Below are 23607 nucleotides of genomic sequence, written 5' to 3'. Positions count from 1 at the left end.
CCGACGAATGCTGCCTCAATCCTTAATCACATCGGGATGCCTTGTTTGTGACTCTTTCAACTACGCTCCATACGTAGTAGTCCAAGGGATTTAAATCTGGACTGTTGGGAGGCCAGAATAGAAGCCGAAGCGAGCAATTTGGCTTGTTCTGACAGCTTCAGAGAGCATCTATATCGTATCTTTAATGTGTGCGATTTGTATCGAAGGTCTTCTTCAGCAATTCGACGCATTGTTGACTCGTTTACACCAACAATCGATACTAATTTTCGTAATGATGAATTGCCCTGGGTCATCCGAAATCAGCGCTTGCCCCTTTCAATGACTGCGAGAGTCTTCGCGTTCTTTCGACTGACTCTTCCTCGCTGGTATACTGGAACCTTCGTTGGACTGTTTTAAAGCCGTATATTTTGCCACAACATAAATGATTGATCTCGGGTATTCAAAGGACCGAATTATTTCCGTTGCTGAGCGACCAGCGCGAAGGCCTTCGATGATCGCGGCTCTTCGATTATACTCCGCACTTGGTTTCAATATCGCGGCCATTTTGAGAATATGACTGTTTATTAGAAGCATCAAGCTTTCTCGGACCAACAACAACCTCTGATGGAAGCACAATATAGCAGAAAATTGAAATTTGTCCGAATTTTAGTGACGCATTCTTTAATCAAAGAGAAACAAAAGAATATATCTCAACGTTACAATTTTTTTGAATTTAGTTAGATTAAAACAAAACATTTTCTACTTATAATTTTGAATAATTTAAGTAGCATTTATAGTCCATTTAAAAGAAACTTTTTTTTATTTACAATAAGATTTAAGATTAATTGGAAATAAGATCATTTATATTAATTACTTTAAATACGAAGCGTTACGGTCTGAGTTAAGATGTTGAACTATTACATATGTTCATTTAAATGAATTAATTTCAGAAATAATAATTGCGTGCCAATATGATTGTCGGACTTTCAACGCAATCATCTGAAATATTAACAATCCCCTCAAATTTCTCAAATTTAATCTTAAAAAACTGTAATAAACTTATTGCGAAAAACTTTTTTATTTAATTGAATTAAACAACTGTATTTCTTATTCAGAATTTTAAATTGAGCAGTATTCACAATGCACAAAAATGGCTGATATTTTTAAATTCAACTGAATTGAAAAACTGCGTTTCCTATTCATAATTTTGAATTGAACAGCATTCATAATGCACACAAAATATTATAATATTATTTTTAGATTGAAAGGCATAGAGATATGTTCTGTGCAATTCTTATAAGTGAATAAAAATGCATTCAGGATTGAAAAAGATTCATTTTAACACTCATGAATCTCTACTTCTGAAAATCTGAATCCATTTTAATCCATTTCAATCTATTCTCATTTGCTGGGTATGTACATGTATTTGAAGTTATGTTGATCGTTAGTATTGAGATTAATTTATGCGGCTAATAGCGTTTTCTCTTGGCTGCACCATCACCAGTGCAACAGTGTAGCGTGTTTCCTTGGCTGGTGATAGGCGAACTCATTCAGTGTAACGTATTTCCGCTATAGTGTAGTGCAAATTTTATGCACGAAGTGGAGTTTTGCTACACGATCTCAAAGAGACGGTGTAGAGCCAGTGTGACATTAAAAATTTGAAAATGGAAGTCAACCGGCACCAGAATTAAACGATTTATCATGATAGCATGAAGTAGTGTACATCATAGTGTATGTACACTTTTGTAGTGCAGCACTGATGCAGCACTTACACGCAACTAATGTTGTGCGAAGTTATACTCAGTGTATCCCAAGAGAAAATGTTATAAGTATACGCGTGCGTACACTCATCCACATATACTTAATTCAAAGTGAACGTTTTTAAAAACGTTGACTAAATTTCAATATTAACAACAGCCGATGCAATCTCAAATATTGTTGTGCAATATAAATTTACAATTCATACTACGTATAAAACATGCAGGGAATAGAAGTAACTCGTTACTTGTAACAAAGTTACAGTTACAAGTTTTATGGTAACTTTACTGATAATTTTACTTTTTTTTTTGATAACGGTAACTGTAACGGTAACGAAGTTATTTTTTTGATAACGGTAACGAACCTTTTTACCTTTGTCGTTGCTTTGCAGACGATTGGACACGATACGATACAAGCTACTCACACTGTGAAAAAATTTTGTAAGTTTACACATATAATAGATATAAAAAATTACACGATTAGTACTGTAAATATAAAAAATCATGCAATATTACAGAAATTGTAATTCACAAAAAATATGTAAATTTATTTTTATTGTGTAAATACATATCTTATTTGATATGAAAAATTACGTAAATAGCAGGATTTTGAATATTTTCTCTCTTATAATTATCCAAATTTTAATAATATTATATAATACAACAGTAATTCTTCGCATATTGCTGTTAAATGTATAATAATAAATAGCGAAATGTATTGTCATATTATCGTTTTTACAACTACACATACACATTGTAATTCTACTTCCACAATTTGCTTAGTTACAAATCAAGAAATTATTTTTATTTGCATTTTACAAACGCAAATTTACAAACGCATGGACGTTTACAACTATTATAATGGGTCTCAAAATTACCCACTGCAATAGTTGTAATTTTACAAAAAAATTTTTTACAGTGCATAGCGCTCGAGAGCACTAAAAAGCCCCTAGGCCCGTCCATTGTGATTGGCAGTCGTCGATTTTTAAAAAATAACGAAAAAGAAACGAAAGGTTACTTTCTCAAATAACGGTAACGAATTACTTTTAAAAATCGGTAATTAATAATGGTAACTTGTTACTTTTTCTACTCGTAATGAATAATTGTAACTTATTACTTTTAAAAAGTGACTTTTCCTGAAAAAATATACTCATTTCTTTTTTCTTCTTTAATTTGGCGTGATGATACACTTTTCCAGTAACCAAAAATTTATTTATATTTCATAATTACATATATATTTGTTTTATTATTGTGCATAGAGTTCTTGCTATTTACTTTTTACTGGCATGTGCCACAACCGACTGACAGTAACTCATTCCCATCCTTCCTTCTCATTGAGATACAAACAATTCATACACTTATAATGCGCGCGTTTACTCTGAATGACTCTTACACATACACAATATATTTTCAATTTATATAAATATATGTAAAATAACAAAGGTTTGCGTGCGCAATAAAAAAACCCTTTAACAAATGATTATGCAACTATTCTTTCAGTGGAATAAAAGCTTAAAGCTTACATATAAAATTATTAGTACACATGAGTCAACCAAAATTTAATCGAATAATAATGTTCGATGAATAATAATAATGTTATTTTTTAAATGTTTTATATTTTAGATATATAAAAAAATTAAATATTACAATAATTATGAATTATTATAAACAATTATTATAAACACGTCGGTTTTCTGGCATAGGGCACCATCTGCTATCGTCGAAGCATTCTCCAGCGAGTTTTTACCCTCTGTTGCAGACAAATCCATCCGTTATACGGAGAAAAAGCTGGCCTTTTGGGTTACTGCGACACCGTCGGTAACACGGAGAATTACCCACCAGCCCCTAACATCGTTGTCGAGGGTGGTAGAATCGAATTCGTGCGCCCTTCACAAGATGGCACGACAACAACCCGAAGGAACACCATGTCCAGAGCTTCACAGACCTTCAACGAACATGAGGAGAAGTCCGATCCTGCCAAGGTTTGATACATTGATTAAGAACGCTTATTTTGCTGCTTTATTTTAATGTTTATTTTTAAAAAAAGAGAAAATTTAATGAGTAATTTGCAACGATATGTTATTTAGTAGATATATTATTTGTTTATTTCTAAGTTATATCATTTAAATTATTAGTTATTTTGGTACTTTTATTAACGCTCTCGTAAATTTTCGTCATTTTTATAAAACTTTCGTCTATATCGAGTGATCGAAGATTCCTTGAGCGCAAGGGACAAGAAGCCCTAATCAATCGAGCGTCGAGTTGAGTCTCTATAACGAGATTTATCAACGGTGATTTCTATGACTTGACAAATCAAATCTGTCCGACTCTTTGCGTCCGACTCGGCTCTCTCTCTCTCTCTCTTAAAATTCCCTCCTCGTGTCCGCGCGACGCATTTCGTGTCGCTCAACGCTCCGGTCACCGTTCGCGGAGACTCGCGGCTAACCCTTTACACCCTTCATGTTGTATTCATTCGACGTAATTGATTTCCTCGACAGGCAAGGGTGACGTAGGATCTCCATAGTAAATTGGATCGCGTCTTCTCTCTCTCTCTCTCTCTCTCTCTCTTTCTCTCTCTCTCTCTCTCTTGTTACATTATGGCGTGAAAGAGAGGAGAATATTCGCCGCACGCGCCAATACGGCGATTACTTCGAAATTAACGATGTTTCGCGTGCGCTGCGTAACGTCGACAACGAGGACGACGATGGTAAACCTAACGAGTTAATGAAATTCATTTGACCCTCCTCTCACGCGCTTACGGTGACTTTATAAAGCACGACAGATATTAAACTCTTTCGTCGTCACATGCAATTGCATTTGCATGCGTTTAATCGAGCCTACTTTTCTCTTTTCTCGATAACAGAAATATTTAAAAGGACTTTCTTCGCTTATTGAGAAATGATCAAGAACTTTTGCTTTGATCGAAAATAAGATAAAGTTTGATATAAAGAGCGGCAAATGCCTCTATTTCTTCGTTTATTAAATGTTCTTTTATTAAATATAATGTAACATACGATTTAACGAAATGCGAATACGATATGCGTAAACTAATTTTCGCACGGAAAAACGATTTCAAATCTGTGAATATAAATTTCATTTGTGGGTACGCTAAACAATCTTCACGCAGAATTAACTTACCGTTATTGTACTATATATAGAACTCCATTCCAGTTCAATCGCCGCGAAATGCAATTTGCGTTCGAAACGAGTGCATCTCTGAAAAGTTACTAAAGGTAACAATTTTATTTGCGATTTAATTTGCTCGATTTTGATTACCTCTTTTGACGATGTTTTTGATCAAAAATATTACCTCGCAAATTATCAGACACGAGACTCATCCTGATTGAGATTGATTTTAAATTAAATGTTTGACAATCCTCCAATATAGAGTGGTCTTTAAGTATTTTAAAAGAGATTTTAAAAGATGATTCCTCATTATTATAATTCAAAACTTTACATAACCATATTTACATGTCCGAAATGATTTAGTTTTAACATCACAGGATGTAAAAATTGAAGAGATAATTTCGTTTTTTCAAAAATTTCAAAAACTATTATTAAGTGTTATTTTGATGGAACTTTGTATAGGGAAAGTTCAAACAAAGCAGAAGTGTTAAGGTTTGAGAAGAAAAATGACACAGTTAAAGTTAAAATCAAAAATCTTTTTTATTCTCATAATTCTATTAATGGAATTTTGAAATAAAATAAAATAAAATTTAAAAACTTGAACATTTAAATGTCCTTTTAGTCAAAACGTAAAAAAGGAGAAACCATCCGCATTGTTCGATTCCCTTGGGCAAAGTGGGTGGATCACTCGAGCAATAAGGATGGAATTAAAAAAATCAAAATCAGTGTCGACAATCGTCACAAAAATAGCCACCAAATCCTCTATACATACTGCAGCCTTTATGAGCCCATTTGTACACTGTACTGAATCTAGTCTTTGGATGGTGGGTCGATATATTCTTCAAAAATATCATACTGCGTTGTGAAAAAAAACAAAAGCGAAATGAATGTAAACAATCATGTACTTTTCGTTCACTTGAAAGATCGTCTGTCTCTCCGTCTTCCCGATATTTTCGATCACATTGGATTTGCAATCACATACTGGGTAAAGAGGATGGGCCATTCGCTTTGCTCAGAATTGTTCGGAACCTGCTTGGCACCTACCTGGCAATTTGGAAAAGTTAGAATAAGTTTAAGCAATAAGTAAAAAATTTTAATCTCGAATACTCATTTAAAATCAAAGAATTCTTATAAAACATCATTTATACTGGTTAAGAAACAGTTACTGCTAATAATTAAACTCTATGTTCCTTAGCAAAAATCGTAAGAAAAATCCACAATTTCTTTTATTTTTTTATCAAATACAAACGAGCGCAATTATATATTATTTCGCACTTTCATGGCGTCACCGATCATTCCTTCAACAGTTAGAGACTCATAGCACAATCTCAGATAGATTAAAGAAAATAAAAAATATTCGCATTGCTTGGACTTCTTCTATGTATCAAAGATTAAAATAACTCGAGCGATTTTCAAACAAAATTTTTCTTCAATTTTTAATACCTTGTTTGTTTGAGATTGAACCGTTTCAAACATATTATATGATGAATTTTTATACAGAATTTTTGTCTCGAATTAGAAGGTAAAAAAATCACTCGTTAAAATAAAATTAGAATACTTTATAAGAATTCTGTATATTCTGCATTAATGTAAAATTTGGAGTAATTTCATAGTATTTATCGGAAAGATCTTATTTTATTCTTCCCTTTTATTTGCATCAATTTTATAAGGTGTGTTTTACACACTTCGCGATAAGCGTAGGATAAGCTTTAGGGAAATTCCTTAGATTAATGATCTTTTCGGATAACCTTAGGTCAGTGACTTATAAGAGCTTTTAGCTCTTTTTTTTTTATAAGAACATCGATACATTGTAGTTTCTTAAAAATGAATGCATTTAGGATAATTATATTATATAATATATTTGTGTTTTTATCAATATTATTTAGTACATTGAACATTTAAATCAAATAATAATAATCTACAATAAAAAGGCTTCAAAATTTAACAATAAAAACTTAAGGAAATTTGCCAATGAGATCCTGCATCAGATGTTTATTATGATAATAATGATTCATGTATTCACAAAAATATAATATAATTATAGACGGTTCGACATATATCAATATTATGTCCTCTTCAAAGTACAAAAAAATATAATCCTCCACTTTTGACAACACATTAAATGATGACACATTAAATGAATTATGAATTCAATGTTTTTGAAGGATTGTATTTTTTACTTTGAAGAGGACACAATATTGATGTCGAAACATCTGCAATTATATTATATTTTTGTGAATACATGAATCATTATTATTACATTAAAAACTTGGTGCAGTCAAATAAAAAAGGAAAATAGCTAACTAATAAAAGCCAAATACGGATATCGTAGCATAAGATTTACACATTTATTATTGAACTATTACAAAAAATCCAAATCATAATCACATCACAAATGTTTCGATCATAGTTTTAGTCTTCTTCAATAAGAATTAAAAAATAAATATTAAATTAGAAGAGACAATATATATGTATAACATATTACTGGGAATTATATGCACGTAAAAACAAGAATATATGCATATATTATATGCACAAAATTTGATAAAAATATACACAAATATTAAATTTTTTTTATTTTTAATATTTTTTTTAATATCAGGATTAAATTTTATTAAAATAGTAAAAATATGCAAAAATATACATATATATTTTATTAAATGAAAAGCACAGAAAGAAATATTTTCAAAAATATAATAAGATAAACAAATAATTTAACTTGAAGCAAAAAATACAACATTGTTGTGTATTAACACAAACGAACTTTATACAAAATTATTTATACAAAACTAAATCTAGAATATTTAATTTCTTACAAAACACTGTAAATACTTACAATGAGATATGCATGAGATGCAAAATATGCAATTATTTATTAAATGAAAAGCACAGAAAGAAATAATTGTAAAAATATAAACAAATTAATTAACTTCGAGCGAAAAATATATAAACAGTATTGATACAAAATGACATTGAATACAAATTAGTAATTAAATCTTAAATATTTCTTAAAGAATTGTAAATGTGAAGCACTTCAGGTTTAGTACTCGCATTGTACGGAATCACATTGAGTGGAATCATTCAACGATAAAAAGTATCGAACTTGATTGTACATATATATAATATTCCAATAATCAATAACATAATTGATAAAATATAAATATGCAATTTTAAAAGAAAATGCTCAAAAAGGTACATATATGCAAAATATGCAAAATAAAAATAAGCTTTAACGCTTTGTTTTTACGTAATTTGTATAGAGTAAGCCGTTTTGTATTCATATTAATAATAATATAAAATATTTTAATTCTAGCTTTATATGTATATAGATGAGGATAAAACTGGATCGAAGCTCTAAGATTTACAGATTAGTATAGATGAGTCATAATATAGCGTAATAAACATTTTTTCCTCAAAAAATTTAATGGTTTTACAAAAAATGTAGAATTTTATTTACAAAATGTTTCTTAAAAATTTTTTTACGACTTTTTTTTGACCGAATTATGTGATTTTGAAGCTAAAACTGTATTTTTAATGAACGTTGAAATTTATCCAAAAATCATCACAAAAATTTTTTATTTCCCCAATTCTGCAAAATTAAATTTAATAACGATCAAAAATATGTCAATTAAAATATAATTCGAGCTAATATATTCGAGTTTTAAAATATTTTTTTTAATTTTTCACGCGGTAATTTTTCACTGAATTTCAATGTTAGTTATAAGAAATGCATATTTATGCATTTCAAAGTCACGTGATTCGATCAAGAAAAAGATTGTAAAGAAAATTTTTCAAAAAGCATTAGATAGAAAAACTGTACTTTTTTTGTAAAAATATAATTAAATTTGTTGAAAAAATGAATTTTTATCGAGCTGCAGATTGTTGAATATATATATATAATTTTGAGAAACATAACAATGATCTTTATTAAGATACAAAACTATAAAGAAAACTATAAAATTAAAAAAATGACTTAAAGCATGTTAAAGTATAAGTTTCATGCTTTTCTTACTTTAAAATGTTTTTCTTACTTTAAAATGCTTTTTTTTTATTTTTTTGTTTGTAATTTTTTACTGATCTGAGTTTCAATGAATTCATCTGAAGATTGTACAATTTTGGGCATTTCGAAAGTGTTCTCTAAGTGTATATGGAGTCTAAGTGTATATTGTCGGAGACAATGTGACAAAATTAATAATAAAAGAGAGCATAATCGAAACAACAGATAAAATGATATTGTTATTTTAAAACTAATAGGTCAATTCTGAACAGCTTCTGTAAGATTAGTAACTTGTTTTCGGAAGATTTATAGGAACTTATGACTGGAATGTTTATAACTTTATGCAATATCTTACAGACAACTTCTTGCTAGCCGTAAAATTTATGAGAAATCATATAAATATTTACGAATGATCATACGTCTTACGGTATGCATAGAATTACAACTCCAGTCGTAAGTTCTTACAAGTCCTACGAGAATAAATTACGAGTCTTATGATTCTGCTTAGAATTGATCCATAAGATTAATAACAATTTATAAACAAAATTTATTCTAATAATAATAATATTATTAAAATAATAATTTTCCTTATCTTATGACTTTCAATTTTTGTGTTATAGTAGCTTATTTAATTAGATATAACTCTCCATTGAATTACAATAACTATTGATTCAGAGTGATGTTAAAAATGTCTGGACACAAAATTTGAGGCATTTACATATATATCTTTTCACATCTCTTTTGATAGATTGTTATATAAAGAAGTATTCAACGTCCGATTAATGTACTGAGATAGCCCCGCATTATCCGCGTTCTCATTCTGCATGCCCGACATTAATTATTGCTTTAAACGTCGTGTGTCCGCATCAATTTTATCGTATGACTTATTAACGGAGCAGCGTAACGTTTTCCGACAGGCGCATAAAAGCACACGCGTTATTCATTTGGACAGCCGTGGAAGGTTTCCGACAATGCCGATGGTCTTGAATGAGAGCTCGAAAGAAGTTGTAGAAGCGATCATTTATTGTGTTCGTTCCGTGCTTTCGACGGTGAGCACACCGGAGAGTTTTGGCTTAGCAACTTTTCCTGTCCAACCTTCGACCTTACGTCGATCTCGCCGCGAACTCTTTCGGAGATCGATTAGAAACATTTTATTATTTCCGATAAATTATCGGTAACTAAATCTGCTGGACCCATTTTTGTTGCAGAGAGTAATGCTGTTAACGTACTAAAAGTCGCAAGATTATGCATTCATAATTAGAATTTTATTTATCAAAGATACGATTAACCTTTAACCCGTATCAGCTACAATTTGGCGCCTCATCCATACAAACGGAGGCACTAGAATCCATCCGTTTTTTCACCTATTCAGAATAATTCAAAAAATCTCTAAAAATTCACCAACATATTTTCAATTTTCTAGAATAAAATATTGGCACTTCATTTTGGAATAATAAAATGTATAATTCATAATTACCGAAAGACTCAAAGAAATTTGCACGAACAGGAATCGCTCGATCACATCTTCTTATAAGATAAGGATTAATTAGACTTTCGGCGTTCGATCGAGATCGACACATTGACCTTCTTGTTGAAGCAGTGAAAGATTAATGGGATTAAAAGTGACGTCTATCATCGAAATTGGACAACTCGATTATGCAAATTCGCGAGCAGCGTCGTCAACACGATTCCAAATTGGATTTTGACGGATTTACGACGCTTTGCTACTTTCGTCACGATAATACGATATTTCCGTCAGGCAAAAATATTAGCTTTCAATTTGCATCATAATAGCGTTCGAAACAGGTTCGGATAATGAGCGGGACATTACAGTGAAGGGGTAAAAGTTGAAAAGTCGCGACTTCGTTCATGCACATAGCTCAGCACGCGGTAAGTTCGCTTAGTCAGGTTAATATGCTAATTGCCGCATTCAAACAGCGAAACTAATTGAATTAAGTGATGCAAAAAGTTTCCGCTTCGAAATTAGCATGAATTAGAAGAGTCGCGCTAGCTTGCCATCTTATCATGGTGGACAGCGATTCAAAGCGCTGTCGACTCGCTCGGTACGTTGCTTTATCGTATAAAAAATAATCGTCTTCTATCGCCTTTGCCACATGAGAGCGACAGGAAGCATTTCCGTTTGACTTTCATTAATTCTATGAACGTTGAGATCTCTTGCGAACAAAGTTTTAAATTGTAATTCCATTCGAAATTCCTTTAAGTACCTATCAATTTAGTTGCTAGGAATTAATATGTTATTTATATTAGGTGTACAACTTTGCTTCCGCCGTTTTCCTATAGATGGCTTTAGCGGTAAGTGGTAGTCGAAATAAATAGATCATAAACGTCATACAATAAACTTGGGCATCTGTCAACATAACCCCATAGAAACATTAGTCGATTTGTGTCTGCATCATAAAGTTATTCTCGATTGAAAATGTCAGTTTACGAGTCAAATTCTCGTCATTTGCGGGAGATTTTAATTTTTTGTTTCAATATGAAGAAATCTGCGGCTGAGGCTCATCGAATGCTCTCAAATACTTATGGTGAGGCCGCTATTAGTGAAAGAACGTGTCATGAGTGGTTTCAACGCTTCAAGAACGGTGATTTTGACGTCCAAGGTCATGCTCTGTATTTGGTGGGACCAGCTCGGCGTAGTGTATTATGAACTGTTAAAATCGATTGAAACAATCACAGGCGATCGGTATCGAACGCAATTGATGCGTTTGAGCCGAGCATTGAAAGACAAACGACTGCAATACAACGAGAGACACGATAAAGTGATTTTGCAGCATGACAATGCTCGACCTCATGTTGCGAAAGTGGTCAAGACATACTTGGAAATGGGAAGTCCTACCCCACCCGCCGTATTCTCCAGACGTTGCTCCCTCTGACTATCACTTGTTTCGATCAATGGCACACGACCTGGCTGACGAGCACTTCCGGTCTTATGAAGAAGTAAAAAATTGGATCGATTCGTGGATAGCTTCAAAAGATGATCAGTTTTTTCGACGCGGGATTCGTACGCTACCCGAAAGATGGGAGAAAGTAGTGGCCAGCGATGGACAATACTTTGAATCATAAATGTATAACCAGTTTTTTACAATAAAGCCTCGAATTTCGGAAAAAAACGGCGGAAGCAAAGTTGTATACCTAATATAAAAATCCATTGTACATGTATTCCTCTACTTATAAATTTCCACATTTATGATTGGTACATTAGATTAAAAATAAGTGAATGGATTATAATGAGGCTTAATCTTTCATTTACAATCTGAGTTTTTTTATCATAAACGAAATTTTATTCCCAAACTTTTCGAAATAAAGAAGGGTGAATTAAATAAAAATTTTAACATTTGAATTAAAAAATTGTTTAGTATTTATGTGAAAGAGATGCCAAAAAGTAACCTTAATTTTTTCTACCTCTTTTATATAGAATAGTAAAAAAAAGAATAGTAAAAAAACCATAGAATAGTAAAAAAAACTTGGGCTGAAAAAAAAGCCCACAGATTGCAAACGAAGAGATAAGTATTTGTTAATTTGTAATTAAAATGATTATTAATTTTATACTAAGGTAGAGCGGGCATATTTCGTCAGTTTCAACTTTAAAGTAATATGAAAATTTACGATAGCAAACAATATCTTTTTGCAGTGACATGCTTATAATTACGTTATATAATTACGATTGCTCCTTGAGAACATGATCTTTAAACCTTTTCAACATGTGCTATTCAAAAACATAAATATTATCGCGAGAAATTATGGATGGAAAAGTCCCGCTTCCATATTGCTAGATATGTAAGAATAAATCATTGAGATCCGTATATTGGCATTATTCTTTACATCGATTAATGCGAATTCCTTTGATCCAAGGGCGTAAATAGCGAATTAGCTAAGGTATACCGTATAAGATAGGGAAGTTGAGTCGGCCGAAAGAAACGAAAAGCGTTACAAAGCAAGCATGCTAGAAGTTCTAAAAGATTATTTTATTAAGTATATTGTGGCCAGAGTACTTCCTTGAATTAAGCCGATGACACACGATGCTTGTTTTCTTGTTGGATTACTAGCTGGAATAAATTTTTGTCACCGTATTGGCTACGATGCTGACACTGTCAGTACCACAATACGATGGCAAGATTCTAATCCAGCTAGGAATCCAGCAAGAAAATAAGCATGCCGCAAACTTTATTTATATAAAAGTAAAAATCTAAGGCGAACGCACTGATTGAGCAATTTGGATTGAAACATTCAAATTATGTGTATGTTCTGTTTTCAATACTAGAATTGAAGGCATATTGCGAATTTTTATGTAGATACTGTGAATTCATTTTATTCTAGTGAAATATCATATGTACTCAAATTTATTATCCTGGTATGAACTATCAAATCATTTTCAAAAAATAAAAATTTTACAATATTATATTTTTTAAAAAAAAGCTTTGTATTTTAATCACTTTGTTAAAATTAACCTATGTTTAAGTAAAACATTAATTTTATGATATCTGCTAAAATATTATATTAAGAATTAGATTCTTAAGAATTATTTCTGTTTTATTATTTTTTCAAATAAAAATTTGTAATCGTTTTTAATGAAATTATTATTTTGCACAAATAATATTTTATCATTTTATTTTAATATCAATAACATATCAATTAAAACAATATATACACTGAGAGAAAAATTGTTGATATTTATAATTATAATTATTATCAAGATTGGGTAATATTAAATTAAAAAGTTAAGTTAAAAACAATATAATATATTATAGGACCGTATATATGTGATAATACAAACTATAGAAATCAAAGTTTTAAAGTGATCTACCTGGATTTTAAATGCTTGTATGATTCTGTATAAATTTATATATTTTTTTTCACTAACTTGACTTTTAATTCAATTAATGTCTATGGATTAACTTTTATCTTTACTAACTTAAGTTTTGTCAAGACTGTTAACTTTAACTTAACTTAATTAATAAAAATGTTAACTACCTACTATCCTACATATTAACTGTAACTGTCAATAAATATATTTTACAACTGGAAATGGCTGTCTAATTTTATCGTTATTATTACGCATAAAGGAGCACAGACTCGTGCCATGACACTACACTTATTGTCTTAATGCCGAAAGACTACCATGTGTTCAGATCAAATGTTATAAATTATAGTCAAATTATAGTAATTATAACCATACATTTTTATGATAATAGTAACTATAATTATATTTTCAGTTGCCAACTATAAGTATATTATAAATATGTTTATTAGAACTGTACATATATTATTACTATTACTAACATTATTATTATTAACATTATAGAGTAGAACGGGGCTATTTCATCCATTTCTCTCGATATTGTTTATGTTTTTCAATAGGATATGTAGATCGAACATTTAAAGGTCAAGGTTGTGCTCTCAAGAACCAATCATGATTACATAAGGTAATTAGCACGTTACTGCAAAAATATATTATTGTAAAAATATATTATTGTTTGCTCGTAAATTTTATATTACTATTAAGATTGAAAATGACGGAATAGTCTCGCTCTATCTAGCAGTAATAATAATAATCATATTGTAATACATAATCATAATCAGTGATGTATAATTATAGATACAAATACTAAAAATTTTTCTCTCACATCAGTGTATATTTTTATAACGGCAATTTAGGCTACTTAGTACACATTATTCGATTTACGATTAATTCAACTTACAACTAAAATTTCAGAAATCTCGTTGCAAGTAGAGAAATACATATACGTCTTCTGACATTTAAGCTCAATCCGTTTCTCCTCTGCTTTTCTCCATCGTCGAATATTATTCGAGAATCTCTCGACGAGAGATTTTGCAGTGACAAGTCTCGCTGATATGACACGTATGACAAGCGCTACGTCGGATAAGACGAATAAACGAAAAACATGTTTCTCCCTGGTATATTACTTCGGCACAATGTATGCGCGAGAGAGATCGGCGGAAAAAGATCGTCTAGACGCTTATATTCGGTGAGAACGATGGTGGGATTGGCAGGCCGGATCGACTCGACGCGACGCGGCGTCCCGTGAAACGAGAGGGACACACTGCGGCGATACACGCGTCGTTTCAGGACACGCGTATCGTATATGTTACCTCCCTCCTGAAAACGCGCGGTTTTCTGTCGTGACGGACAGTCCTATATTGTATCCGCCACCGCGGACGCGCACTTTGAACGACAGTTACAATAGTAGAGTAGGCGTCGCCGATACACGAGAGTCGGCTCGTTTCGAGCCGACGAGCATGCCGGATAAAGGCCGGAATTTTGGCTGACGAGAACCGTTCGTGACTACTTTGCAGGGCCGCACTGCCATGCCGTACGCTTGGCCAGACTACGCAGAAAATTCGAGACTCGTGTTCTCACTTTTTCCAAAAGAAATCGAAAACAAAGAAGAAAAGAGAGAGAGAGAGAGAGAGAGAGAGAGAGAGAGTAACTTTTTAATTAAAATTTTCTTTACATATCGATTTAAATGTTGCAATTATTATGATTATTATTTTGAGAAATTATTATAGACATCTTGCAAAAACGAAATAATAAAATTAAGACTAAGGACGAGAATTTTGTCCATTATGAATAAAAAATAAAAAAAGGGGAAAAATATATCTGCAAAAAGAAGATATTGATACTGTGCTCACATTTAACTTTTTTTTTGTACAAACGAAATTTCACTCTCAAGTTTCTCTGAAATGAAGAGGAGAGTCAAAATCCGATTCTCCCTTCTCTAAAATATTTGGTTAAAAAATCTCCTTAAAAACTATTTGATAATGTAATAGAGATGTTGAAAAGTAACTTTGAATTTTTCTGAAAATTTAGAATAGTAAGATAACAGATTGCAGACGGAAGGAGTAAAAATATGATTGCAGATGGACCAAATGTAGTATAATCATCTCATTTTGCGATTAGAAATTTTATCACGCTCTAATGAATAACACATTTAATGTTCATTTTCATCAATATAGATTAATTTTATAAACTCGGTTTAATTTGTTTATTTTTTTCTAATTCTAAAGAGGAATAAAAAGTAAGTTAAACCGAGATTAAAGTGAATTTATATTAGAAACGAATACAAGTGGTATTGTAAATAACAAGTTGCAGTAACGAGAATTTTATTAACTTTATCTTGTTATTTAATATCTTCACAGATATTATATCGCATCGGCGAATTTAGTTTGCGTGAGAAACTTCGTGGAAATTTCAGCTGCGTCGCTGCAACACGCGCGTTCGCGCGAATGCACGCGTGGCGTCGGCGTCGCCGGCTTTATCGCGTCACGATGCCATTGTTTCGTCATGCCGTGATCATCGTTGCAAAAATACGACACCAGCCACCGTTTTATCGCGCATGATGAACTGAAAGGGATGATTTAGATCCTCTGACACTCGAGATTTTCTCGGGATTTTATATCGCATTGAATTAATATCCGCGATGATTCAACGATTCGAGTCTGCCAATATTGCAGTCGTCTATAAAGTTAAAAACGTTTAATGCAACAAGAAATCTTTTTAAAAAATTGATATTGATAGGAGTCAATCAAATCGGATTGGGAATCAGAAATTAATGTCAGAGAAGCAATCGCAAATTGTGTTATATCGTAATAAATGTAATATTGAATCTAATTACTGGAATTCATAAATTATTGCGATAATTTATTATTGTAATAAAAAAAATATTGTTTCTGGGTCGTTGCACATCTAGTAGCATTTTCACCTCGTTTCTGGGGATTATAAATATTACCACAATCATATAACACATTATTCATAATATTGAATGCGCATGTAACGTCTTCAAAAGGTGAAAACACGTTCGATGTAATACATCATTAATATTTCATCGCTGAAACCAAGGACTTAAGCAATTACACCACACGAATGCAATTAGAAATCTATAATCTCAAATCGTGCGATTCACTATGTACGTGCTGGATTTCTGCATAATTAATACTTAAGTGAGCATTTAAAAGACCTCCGCGGGCTGTTGAACACATTTACTCGACATATCAAACTGTAAAAATACTTTGTGCAATTTTTTGCAATAAAAATAAGCAGTATAAGTCGATAAATTAAATTTTACAAAGATAAAAGAAGACTTTCCTATATTTAAAAACAAATGTTTGATATTTAATATATGTAATCATAATTTTATAAATTAATTAATAAATGATTAGAAACTTCATTTTTATAGTTATCATTACTATAATGCTAATAATAATTACATTTATAGTTCTATATAGATGATCTGTAAAAATAATTATTGTTATTAACGTTATAACAGAAATGAGTATAAAAATAGAGTTTTTAATGATTATTTTATTGTATAATATAATTATAGTAAATATTAAATATTTTTTTTTAGTCAATATATTGATTACTTAATGATAATAATGACACTTGATAATAATAGTATACATGTCATTTTTGTAATGTGAAGTTAGTAGAATGTTTTTGAATATGCAGATATTCACACTATAAAATTTTTGAATAAGATAAAATCTCAAGTCCTTTGCACTAAAGATATATCACTGTCATTACGTTATGATGAATGATACAGCTCTAACATCGAGGTAATATATTACCTGTATATCTCTAATTAATTATGCCGGATATTCCATAAATGCTTTCTTTCATTTACAAATATTTTTTCTTTAGAAGCGACTCTCATTGAATGAATATTTTACACGAAAAATTATAATTTATAATACCACTTTCTTTTCCAACAATAACTATCTCAATAATTTGTCTGTAGGAAGAGACTTCCACGATTTTCCCATTTCACACTAACAATAAAAGCAAAGTTTATGTATTTATGACCTTAATTACATCGTAAATAATTTTAATTAGAACTTTCATTTTTGTAGTTATTATTATTGCTATAATATTAGTAATAATAATTATATTTATATAATAATAATAATAATAATAATAAGCACATTTATAGTGTACATAATATTTTTTGAACTATAAATTATTGTTATATTAACATTAATATATTAACAGTAATAATTATAAAATCCTTAATTATAATTATTTTCACATTTTTACAGTTCTAAAAACATTTATTTAATACTACATTTATTTAATACTACAATTATTTTATCATGTAATTATAGCCACAAATAAAATTTTTCTTTCATTCCAATGGAGATATTTTTTAATTTATAATCTTCTGTGCAAATGTCAAAAATATTTTACACTTCGATATTTTGCACTCGAGAAAAGGATTTAATTTTTGTATTTATATAAACGAATGAGAGAAAACACGAAAGTTTCTATACATTTCAAAAAACTTATATTGCTTCTTTTATCACGTTCTGCACGAGGCAAAACAAATTAATTATTACACAGAAACTATCAAACAAATAGATAGGATAGATAGGATAGATAGACTTTTCGCAATGAGTGGCGAACTTTATCGGCTCGCTTTCCAATTAACGCGCGCTAGATTCTTCAATTAATTAAAGTATGATGAAAAGAGAGTGTACACGCGTGGCGCTTTTTCGTGTTCGTCCAACTAAGGCCATTGTCCTCGTTAATTAGTGCGCGACGCACGTGCATAATTGTCGAGAGTTTATTCGCGACTAATTATAAACCCCTAATTAGCTGGGTGCGGGAGCGTGATTGTGCTCTTCTTGACGGCGCGCGCGGCAATGTAATCGAGCGCGACGATTTTCTGACATTACCGACGGTATCGCGATAACATCAAAAGCGAAATTGGCACGTGGCCTTCTCTCGGATTTAATGATAAATTCAATGGTTCGAAAATATTACGAGTACTGCGATTTCAGAGCTCTCTCAAAAAAATCTTTTAAAGGGATCGATTTCAGAACGGTTTTGGTAATTTTAAAATGATATCTATTTATTAGGAATTTTATAGTAAATATGTATATAATATGTATATAAAATGCGAAATTGTACATGAGAGATTTTCTTTTAAAAAAAATTTATTTGTAGAAAGTACTTTATAGTAATTTAGTAGAAAGTAATTTATTTGTATGAAGAATGTATATGTTTTGTCCTAAAATAAATAAAAGCTCTTCGCGAAAATAATCATATTCACAATCTTAGAAATTAAATTTCTTGATTGTACGCAGTAAAAGAAATATTTTGTATTTGTGTTAAAAACGGTCCACTCAAGTTCTTGTTAAAATTTTGTGTTGAATTTTAAAATTTGAATATCAATTTAACATAATGTGATTTGGTTTGAGTATTTTATGTTAAATTCGTATTTTCATTATTTCCTAGTGTTGAAATAACACAATTAATGAGTAAGAGAACAAATAACGTTATAAAAATAATGTTTTTTTTAAAATGTATTTTTTTAGATAAATGAATAGAATGTGTTACCTTACCATATTATAAATGTTAACTTTAATGAAGAATTATAATTGCTTATAAATTGTGTCAATGTTACGTTTTTTGTATTAATTTTTAATATTTGTGTTACTTTCGAACATATTTATTTTATGTTAAATTAACATTAAAATTTAAGTAAACTGTTTAGAATATGTGAAATCGGAAGTATTAAATTTAATATTTCTAATTATGTACGAATATTTTTTGTACATCAATGTAATACAATTATTTATTTTTACTTATTAGGATTTCAAAGTATTATATTACATTTTTTAAGGTAAAATAATTTTGAAAAATTCACGAAAAAAATGACTTTTCAAGTATCTAAAAATTTAATTAGTTACAAAATCTAAAAATTTTATTTAATTTTAATTTTGTAGAAATCTCAAGCATGATGAGTAATGCTGGAAAATGTTTTGACATTTTAGCAACCAGTCTGAGCATCCTAATTGATAATAAATTGATGATTCAAAAAAATTATTCTTTCTATGTAGAAATCTATTTTAAAGAAAAAAATCTATTTTATTCTTTATTAATAAAATTTATTCTTTATAAATTGATAATTAATGTTTATTTAAAGAGAGTTTTTTTTGAAAAGATTCTTTCCTGAACGAATATTTTATGTATTCATTGTGTGTTTATCAAGAATTTTCTCGTTCTTAGTTCAAAGATTAAGTCTAAAGATTAAGATCTAAAAAATAGAGAATATATAATCTGTATATTTATAAATAAATACGTACTTATTAACTTGAAGTTAATTAATAATATTTCATTGATTATATGCTAATTTTAAACTGGTAACATCGCAGCTGCCGTTATCAATCAAATGCAGGAAAAATATTGGAAACAGAGCAACAAACAGGCAACGAGAAGACACTAAAATCCGCATATGTTTCATTCAATTTATTTTACACGTTGTATCGTGCCAACTTAATAATTATAGATTCCACACAACCTACGCGCGAAGTCGAGAGGTGTCGTCCAGCTCAAGAAATATGTGCTGAAATATCAGCTTTAAGATGGACATTTACGCGGTACTCGTGTACGCACAAACTCACCGGTCGTCGTTGCTATGCCCAGTCGTAACGCATAGTTATGCCTATGTTTATAACCCTTTAACCACCTGCAGGATACGCGACTCGTAAACGGCCGAGGATACATCAAAGTATTCAAAGTCTCCGCGGGACAATAATTTGCGCGCGGATCGTGCCGTTACTTTCCATGTTCGCGCGTTTAATGTTCGTTAAACGCGACTCGACTCCGCTGGCGACTCGATAGCCTTAGCTAATTAGCGATTTCATATCTCTGCACAGCGCCGTGACTGCGAGATGGAGAAAAGAGTTAACGACATCCAACAAGTTACTTCTGCCAAGTAGCTAGTTCTTAGAGCATAGACTATAATTAATATAATGCCAGAGTATAGTTGTTTATCTTGAAAAAATGAAATTATGAGAAAAGAGACAAGATTATTAATGGAATTATCCTTTCCCTTTGCTTCGTTTTTTTTATTTATAGAACAGAATTACTTCTTAACTTTATTTCAGCTCTTAATCACTTAAGGATTATAATACATTCTCTTACATTTTAATTCTATTCAAGTGAAAAGAAGTTTAATGCAAATTTATCTACGTTCTATTTCATTGGATAATTTTATACAGACATAACAAATATCTACAAATTTAGTTAAATATCGATCTGAAAATAATTTTGTTAGATCATCAAAATAATTATAATATAAAACGTTTACATGTTTGACAATGCTGCACATGTTAACACTCTGATAACTAGTTTGAGCATATTCTATATAATTATTTTTATAACAAACAAATTATTATTTCAGATTTATATTTATAGTTAAATTTGTTTTAATACTTCAGCAAAACCGTTCTTTCCGTGTTTTGTCATTGATTAGGTAAATAAAACGTGTGATTTCTCGCTTATACAATTAGTAATTTTAGAGTCAGATTAGTCGACCTTCTCAAGTCGATGGTTGCGGCTTACGTCAGCTCGACAAATCACACATTTTATTGCGGATTGTGACTTAATTATAGTAAAATGACATCGCGATGTGGGATACGAGTCAGAAAAGACATTGGATCACGATTAAAGATCATCGTATGAAGTAACGAGCGGAACCGTGCAAGATAATCAGACCGTTTACAAAAGCGTGGAAAATATATGATCCCGAGGAACGAATCTAATTGTTCATTGTATAAAGGCCGAGCTAAAAATAGCGTTGAGTATAAATTTTACAGCGCGCATAAATTTTCGTGAGATCCGCTTGTATAACCGTAACATTTTCGCATCACGGAGAATCTTTTGTGATATTATTATTACAATGCAAATACTTTACGCGTACTGTATTGAATGCAACATAATTTGTTCTGTAATTCACGGCCAAAGTGTCTTTTTAATTGAATTTGTTTTCATGGACGAAACGAACATTACTAAAACTTGATTATTTCTATTTTCCCGTTAATGACATTGGTGCATACAACGTTATTATCAGATTCAATAAACAGTCTGCGTCATGTGCAGATGTCGCGATATCGAGGATTTTAGAATTAAATCATGGACGCGCACCGACGTAATCGGCGAACGGTTGAGCAATCGATTAAAAACAACAGCGCAGAGAATTACCTCCAATTATTTTGGTCCGGTCGAAATAACGGCGTTACACACCGCGTCGGATTTTACGGATGGAATTGCATTACAGCAGTTGCATATTCGCCGTTACACTGGGGAATTCGAATGTCATGACGTGTCTCCAATCTCGGTGTATCCAGGAACGTTGCTGTTCAAAAAACAGCTGCTTAACTCTTTTAGATCGTTCTGCAATTTATAGCAATTTATTATTTTATTCTTATTTTTAAAGAGAAAATTGTATGTGTGCACAATGAATAAAATGAATTTAATGCGATACATTCAGTGAGTGCAATATTTGTATAAGAAAAATAGCTTTAAAAACTTATTTTTAGAAAGTAAATATTAGAAAGTAAATATTAATTAACTGTTTATTAATAAAAAATAGATTGTTTATTTCTCCAAGTTATTTTACTTAAAAAGATGTGTAATAATTAAAATATAATAATATCTCAATAATAAGCGAAAATGAAACATTGTATCATTTCAATATATAAAGATATTTATATAGTCGAGAAACGTTTCTAATAATTATAAAAATTTATTTATTTTCGCGAAGTTTTTTTATTTATATTAGGATAGAACATACATTCATAAAAAAGATTTCCGGATTTATTGTTAACTGAGGAATATTTTACTCTTAAATGGAAAATTCTTAAATCTTAAAATGATTTTGGACTTCGATTTCGTGCCAAATATTATGATCAAGATTATGCGTTATAATATTGAATAAAAAAATATTTTAAAAAATATGTAGGTAAACTTAAATTTATATGTGTTACTTCTGTTTCAAAACAATATAAATTAATCTTATTTAATTGGAGGAAGAACAGGAATTATTGAGCTAATCTTAATATTGTTTTATTTTTACTGCATTTTACTGCATAAGATTGCATAATTGATTAATATTAAATACGTCAAGAATATTTTTTATCTCGTTATCAGAAATCCTCTTTGAGTGAGTCCTCATTGTTAATAAAATTGCTAATTAATGTATATTTTTTATAAATAAGTAACTATATAAGATTTTCTCTGTACGAATACTTTCTGAATTTGCTATATGCGGGTATTTTATCAGCAAGAACATATCAGTTCCTTCTCGTTGTTAATTTATTGCTCTGCTTCTGACCTTCTTCTGCCATGCCCATTTTGTTAATAGCGGCAGCTGCAAGAATTAAATAAAAATTGATGCGTATACTGACAGTTAAAAATACACAGAATATATCAAAGTTTTTTCTTTTTCCTCCTTTTTTATAACTATTTTATTATATCTTTAATTATCAAACAGTATAAAGGGCTCTAACGATTAAACGCCTGGATACGGCGATTATTGACGAAACTTGTGGTCTCAGGGCTACGTGAATGTCCGATGAAATGCCATTTATCATACTTAATGCAACGGATTGTGATCTGAGCTAATATCCTGTGAAAAGTAGCCGCTCGAATGAACGTTCGGAAATTAATCGAAATGAAAGGACGAGCTTTCTACGCAGAGTAGGAAGTCGGCTTAAGGGATTAGATAATCGAAATGCGCAGAGTAATCATTTTGTTATTATCGTTCATTCTCGTGAATAATAATCCTGTCATGAAAGAATAAAATATCTTCTGTTTATTTTGCATTAAGATTTGTTTTATAAAATACTGTAAATTCTTCTAAGTACTTGTTATTCTCGGTGATATGAATTTTATTATTTTTTAAGGCATGTATCTCTCTCTCTCTC

This window comes from Atta cephalotes, assembly GCF_000143395.1.
Source record: "Atta cephalotes unplaced genomic scaffold scaffold00014, whole genome shotgun sequence".
Classification (NCBI taxonomy): domain Eukaryota; kingdom Metazoa; phylum Arthropoda; class Insecta; order Hymenoptera; family Formicidae; genus Atta; species Atta cephalotes.
The sequence above is the reverse complement of the archived record's forward strand: the minus strand, read 5'-3'. Positions refer to the sequence as shown.